This window comes from Rosa rugosa, chromosome 3 (genome assembly GCF_958449725.1).
Source record: "Rosa rugosa chromosome 3, drRosRugo1.1, whole genome shotgun sequence".
NCBI classification, from domain to species: Eukaryota; Viridiplantae; Streptophyta; class Magnoliopsida; order Rosales; family Rosaceae; genus Rosa; species Rosa rugosa.
This window is the reverse complement of record NC_084822.1, coordinates 13,711,303-13,717,961: the sequence shown is the minus strand read 5'-3', so window position 1 is coordinate 13,717,961 and position 6,659 is coordinate 13,711,303. Positions and strand designations below refer to the sequence as shown.

The following is a 6,659-nucleotide window of genomic DNA, read 5'->3' as shown; positions in this document are numbered from 1 at the left end:
CAGGTACGTTGCCTTGATTAGCTTCTTAGATCAGTTGATCTTTATCTCCTGCACTCAATCACACACATACACCAATATATATTTGATATAGAAGTGATGGTATAGACACAGATGCAAGAAGATGATTTTTATTGAAAGAAAAAGGCTGCAGCACACTTTGTTGCTCACTGCTCTGTTCTGATATTTTTTTGATCAGATTCTCTCTCACGTTTCTAGAGATGCAGCTGCCATATTATACACCACACTTTAGACACAAAAGTCAAAGTAATTATGGTTTTACAACAACTACTTGAGTTTTACTTGAGTTAAAGCATAAAGAGAAAAACATAAGGAATAAAGCATTAACTTTAACACTCCCCCTTAATGCTTTGTTTCTTGACTCCCAGTAGCTCTCTGAAATACTGGAACTTTTCTTTTGACAATGCCTTGGTGAAAATGTCAGCTACTTGATCTTCCGTCCTGCAATATACCACATCAATTTCATTGTCTTCAACAGCATCTCTGATGAAGTGATGTTTGCGAGCTATGTGCTTGGTTCGGTTGTGAAACACCGGATTCTTAGCCATCGCAATTGCAGATTTGTTGTCACAAAGTATTGGAGTAGGTTCTCCTTGCTTTTCACCAACATCTTCCATGATACTTCTCAGCCATATTGCTTGAGAAGTTGCCAATGATGCTGATACATACTTAGCTTCAGCAGTAGACAAAGCAACTGTCTTTTGCTTCTTGGACTGCCATGAGAACACACCTGTTCCAAGAGTGAAAGCATAGCCAGAAGTACTCTTTGAATCATCAACACTGCCTCCCCAATCACTATCACAAAATCCATATAGTTTTGGCACCACATTTCTTTCAAACATAATACCAAGCCCTATTGAACCTTGAATGTACCTTAGTACCCTCTTTGCTGTCCCAAAATGAATTTGAGTAGGCTTGTGCATGAATCTTGATAGTAAACTTGCAGCGTACATAATGTCTGGCCTTGTTGCAGTCAAGTATAATAAGCTCCCAACTAAGCTTCTATAAATTGACGCATCCACTTCTTTGCTTCCATCTTCTTTTTGAAGTTTCTCATTAACCACCAATGGTGTAGGAACAGAATTGCATCCTTCCATCCCAAACTTTTTTAGGATAGTTTTTGCATACTTCTTTTGAGATATGAATATGCCATCTTCATTCTGACAAATCTCAATTCCAAGAAAATAATGTAGCAGACCCAAATCACTCATTCCATATTTTTTCATCATCTCTTCTTTGAACTTCTTAATCAAACTCTCATCACTTCCAGTAAAAACTAAATCATCAACATATAATGAAACAATGAGGATGTTAGTTTTACCTTCAATCTTGATGTAGAGAGTAGGTTCATTGTGGCTTCTTTGAAAGCCTTTCCCAATGAAATAAGAGTCAATCTCTCCATACCATGCTCTAGGTGCTTGTTTCAACCCATAAAGAGCTTTCTTCAACTTGTACACCTTTATCTCTTCTCCTTTAACAACAAAGCCCTCCGGTTGATCAACATAGACCTCTTCCTTTAGGACTCCATTTAGGAATGCAGATTTCACATCAAGTTGGTGTAGAGACCAACCTTTTTGAGCTGCTAAGGAGATCACACTCCTTATTGTATCAAGCCTTGCTACCGGTGCAAATGTTTCATTGTAATCAATTCCGGGTTGTTGTGCATACCCTTTTGCAACCAGCCTTGCTTTGTTCCTTTGAATGGAACCATCTGGATTCAACTTTGATTTGTAAATCCACTTCACTCCAATGACTTCTTTGTCACTTGGTCTGTTCACAAGCTCCCATGTGTTGTTCTTCTCAATCACATTTATCTCTTCAACCATTGCTTTCTTCCAAGCTTCATCTTGCATTGCTTCTTCAAAGTTTTCTGGTTCTGTGACACAGAAATTGCAGCTTGCATAGACATCATTCAAATCCCTCATTCTTATAGGAGTTGAACTTGGTGATGAAGATCCGGATGATTGTGATTGTGGACTGCCCATTGGAGTCACTTGTTGTGGAGTTCCTCCAACAACTTCAACTTCATTTTCTTGATTCTCTACCTCTTCTTCCATTTCAATGTTGGGACTTTGGACTGCATTTTGCTTCCAATCCCAAGAGGCTTTTTCATTGAAGATAACATCTCTACAGATTATCACCTTCTTTTTCTTCAAATTGTAGAGTCTATCCTTTGCTTTGTGTGCTATAACCCACAAAAATGCACTTCTCACTTGTATCATCAAGTTTCTGCCTTGTCTCTCTTGGAACATAAGCAAAACAAACAGAACCAAACACCTTGAAGTGATTCACTGATGGTTTTCTACCACTCCATGCTTCAAATGGTGTTTTATCTTCCACTGCTTTAGTAGGACACCTATTCATTAGGTAGACAGCAGTGTATACCGCTTCACCCCAAAATTCATGTGTCATCCCCTTCTCATGCAGCATAGACTTAGCCATTTCGACTATGGTTCTATTCTTCCTTTCTGCTACTCCATTTTGTTGTGGAGTGTAGGCCACTGTGAGTTGCCTTTGGAGCCCAATGTCTCCACAGAATTTATCAAACTCCCTTGAGTTGTATTCACCACCTCTATCACTTCTCAAGACCTTGATAAGATGCCCACTTTGCCTTTCCACCATCACTTGGAACTTTTTAAACACAGTGAACACTTCTGATTTTTGTCTCAAGAAATACACCCAAGTCATTCTAGAGAAATCATCAATAAAGGTTATGAAGTACCTGTTGCCACCATGAGTTTTTGTCTTCATTGGACCACACACATCAGTATGGACAAGCTCTAATGGTGTAGATGCTCTCCAAGCTTTCCCTTTAGGAAATGATTCTCGATGATGCTTCCCAATGGCACAACCTTCACACACTTCATTGGCTTCTTGAATTGTTGGTAAACCATGCACCATATTCCTCTGTTGTAGTTGCTTCAAACTCTGAAAATTTAGATGCCCAAACCTCCTATGCCAAAGCCAAGAGTCATCTAGAACATCAACCTTCAAAGCCATGTTGCTTGGATATTTGAAAGAGATAGGAAAACTTCTGTTCTTCTCCATCTTGATGGTTGCCACAATCTGCATTTTCTTTTTCTTTTCATAGATTGTGCACAAATTATCATCAAAAAGTACTGGGTAACCATTCTCTTGAAGTTGCCCAACACTTAGAAGGTTTTGATCCAATTCTGGAACCAACAACACTTCTCTTATGAATCTTCTTCCTTTCTTTGTTTCAACAACAAGTGTTCCTCTTCCTCTTGCTTGTACCAGATCACCATTGCCCATCTTTACTCTTTTGATCACAGATTTATCAATATCCACAAGAATGGACTGATTTGCTGTCATGTGATTGTTGCAGCCACTATCAACAAACCAAACATTTTCATTTTCCGGTATAGTTGCTGCTTGACAAGCAAAGAACATGTTGCCATCATTGTCTTGCTCTTCGGTGAAGTTTGCTTGATGCTTGTTCAGATCGCAATCCTTTTGCACATGTCCAAACTTGTTACAGTTTTGACATTTTGGCTTTCCTTTAAACCAACAAACACCAATGTGAAACTTTCCACAAGTTTTGCATTTCACCATAGCACTATAACTTGAACTACCCTTTTCTTCATTGCTGCTCTTCTTTTCCCACTTCTTGTTTTTTCCTTTCCAATTCTTCTTAGGCACATTACTTTTGCCTTAAGAAGAACTAGGTTGATCAGAATTCTTTGAACTAAGGCTAAGTGTTTGAAAGGCACTCTCCATTGCACTTTCAGCACGCTTATTCAACCTTTGATCATAGGCTTTTAGAGAACCAATGACTTTTTGAACCCCTAAAGTTTCAATATCTTTTGTCATATCAATAACAGAAACTATGGAATCAAACTTCTCCGATAAGCTAATAAGTATTTTCTGAACTACTCTCTTATCATCTAGAGTTTCTCCATAAGCTTTCATTTGGTTCACTATATCTGTTAGCCTAGTGAGATAATCTTCAAGAGATTCACCATCTTTCATTCTAGTATATTCAAAATCTCTACGTAAAGATTGAAGTTTCACAGCTCTAACCTCAGTAGTACCTCTGTACTCTTCGTCTAGAATATCCCACGCAGATTTTGAAGTCTCCTCATTTGAGATTCTGGGGAAGATTTCCTCTGAGACTGCTCCATGGATTATTGCAAGAGCTTTAGCATCCTTCTTCATGTTTGATTTCAGCTCCATCTTCTGAGCTTCTGTCAAACCTTCCGTATTTGCTGGATTATCAAAACCATCTTCAACTAGATACCAAATATCATAGGATTTGAGGATTATCCTCATCTTGATTCTCCAGAAATCAAACTTTTCTCCAACAAATATTGGAGTTCGAAGATCACCACTTGAGCTTGAACTTGCCATGGTTGATTCTTCAAGAAACTTGATTAATTTCTCCTTCTTCTTTTTTCAGAAATCACAACACCCAGCTTAGCCTTGATCAGACTAAGCACTGATACCAGATGTTGGGGTTGAGCTATTACTCACCTCCTTTGATCCAAGCTTGCTGCCTTGTTATGCAACTGCTCTTCACAACTCCAATCAGGTACGTTGCCTTGATTAGCTTCTTAGATCAGTTGATCTTTATCTCCTGCACTCAATCACACACATACACCAATATATATTTGATATAGAAGTGATGGTATAGACACAGATGCAAGAAGATGATTTTTATTGAAAGAAAAAGGCTGCAGCACACTTTGTTGCTCACTGCTCTGTTATGATATTTTTTTTGATCAGATTCTCTCTCACGTTTCTAGAGATGCAGCTGTCATATTATACACCACACTTTAGACACAAAAGTCAAAGTAATTATGGTTTTACAACAACTACTTGAGTTTTACTTGAGTTAAAACATAAAGAGAAAAACATAAGGAATAAAGCATTAACTTTAACACCAAAGTGGTTCAGCTGTCAAATGGATTTCATGGGGCATCGACGGTTTGAATTTTATATCGAAACACTTGCAAATTTCAAATGGGACAACACAGGATTGGCTCTCTGTGTTGCTGTTGATCAAAAGCTGCTAGATAGTTGGACTGATTTTACGGTCTATATTCACATCAATGAAGTACTGTATACCACTTCACAATGGAGGTAATGGAGTTGGTTTGTAACTTTGTAATATCAACTCTTTGTTGGCATTCTCCATATGTGTGGATAGAGTTGAACTAGTTTACCATGCCCAATTCCATGTAACTAATAAGTGCAAAATTGCATCTGTGAAAGGAATATTAAATTTGTAATTTAGAAGCTTGATCTAGTGCACTAAATCTACTTCACTAAACTCATCAATGAACTTGTAGACGTTTTCTCTTCCAATAAGTCAATAACCAATCCCAAGGTCTTTCTATTTTCCGAGTTTATAGCATCATTTTCTGAATTTAATTATTTCCTCATTCAAGAAGTAAATAGTCTAGATCATGATTGTTTCAATCGATCACCATGCCAAACACATATTAACAGTGCCTGATTAGAATGATATTTACTTGAAGGCATGATTTAAGATATGGAAATCAAGTTTATTCACATGCACTGTCCAATTAATGCACGAAATTTTGGATTTGCATGTTCATTGGCAGTGTGTAAGTTACAGACGTCTAGAAGGATTATCAAATTGTGCTTTGATATGTTTTAACGTTTGCAGGGACATCGTTGTGGCATTATATAAATCAAATTGCCCTCAGTGGCTTATTGCAATGGAGGTAATACTGTATCTCTGGGTTTCAGATTTATGCATATCATGCAAGACACTTGAATGAAGAAGCTCTGTTGTTGAATGTAAAAGTGGTTGAGAAGAAGGTACCGGCATTTTCATTTGAGCAATAGCAACAACCCATCGAAACCCAGTAGCTCAATGACAGACTGGTTCAGCAATCAGAAGCCGTGGGTCTCAATCCTGTAAGTCAAGTCCCCAGTCAAATTGCCTCCAATGGAGGTAATAATAATACTGTATTTCTTAGTTCCATATTTTAGAATATTATGCAAGACACTCGAATGGAGAAGCACTATAGTTGAGAGCAGATTTTGTGACTGGTTGAAGTATTGAATAACCGAAACTGAGTATATTGGGGCTGAATCTTACTAGAAAGAATGTGACAATTTTAGTCTTATGTTTTGATGGTTACAGGCCTGTAATAGCCATGCCATTACATATATTCCAGTTTATGACACCCTCTGTATGCTTCCTTTTCTTTTTCAATAATTCTCAGTGCATCATGCATGTATTACTTTCCAGTTACAGTTAGTGAACTATAGTGATGGTGCTTGCTTAAATGAAGGGAATTCTAAATGGTCTTGACTTTTACCTTCCAACATATACCACTTCACAATCTTATGTAAATCGAACACAGTGGCTGGCTACTCAATGCCTGGTAGTTGCCTATCGAACTCTCTGGAAAAACTTAAGTTTGGAGACTACTGAACGGTACCAAGTGTTTGAAATCCAGCCACAACGAAAGTTCAGTAGCGAACAACCAAACTTGGCCAAACAGTGTTTCAATTCTATAGGTATAAGGGGAAGTTTTGGGAGACTAACTTGTGGTGGGTCTAGGGAGAATATTGGGCTGTGCATTTTCAGTTTCCTTTGAAATTTATTTGCCTGACTTTTCTTGGCTTATTTTGCAGTGGCTAATGCA

At 37.9% G+C, this 6,659-nt stretch overlaps 2 pseudogenes; both read left to right on the top strand.

Moving 5' to 3' along the window:
- LOC133737273 (probable CoA ligase CCL6) overlaps positions 1-6,659 on the top strand; it is a 256,961-nt pseudogene that overhangs the window by 31,276 nt on the left and 219,026 nt on the right.
- The window catches only part of LOC133737274 (probable CoA ligase CCL6), a 62,836-nt pseudogene that overhangs the window by 25,858 nt on the left and 30,319 nt on the right, over positions 1-6,659 (top strand).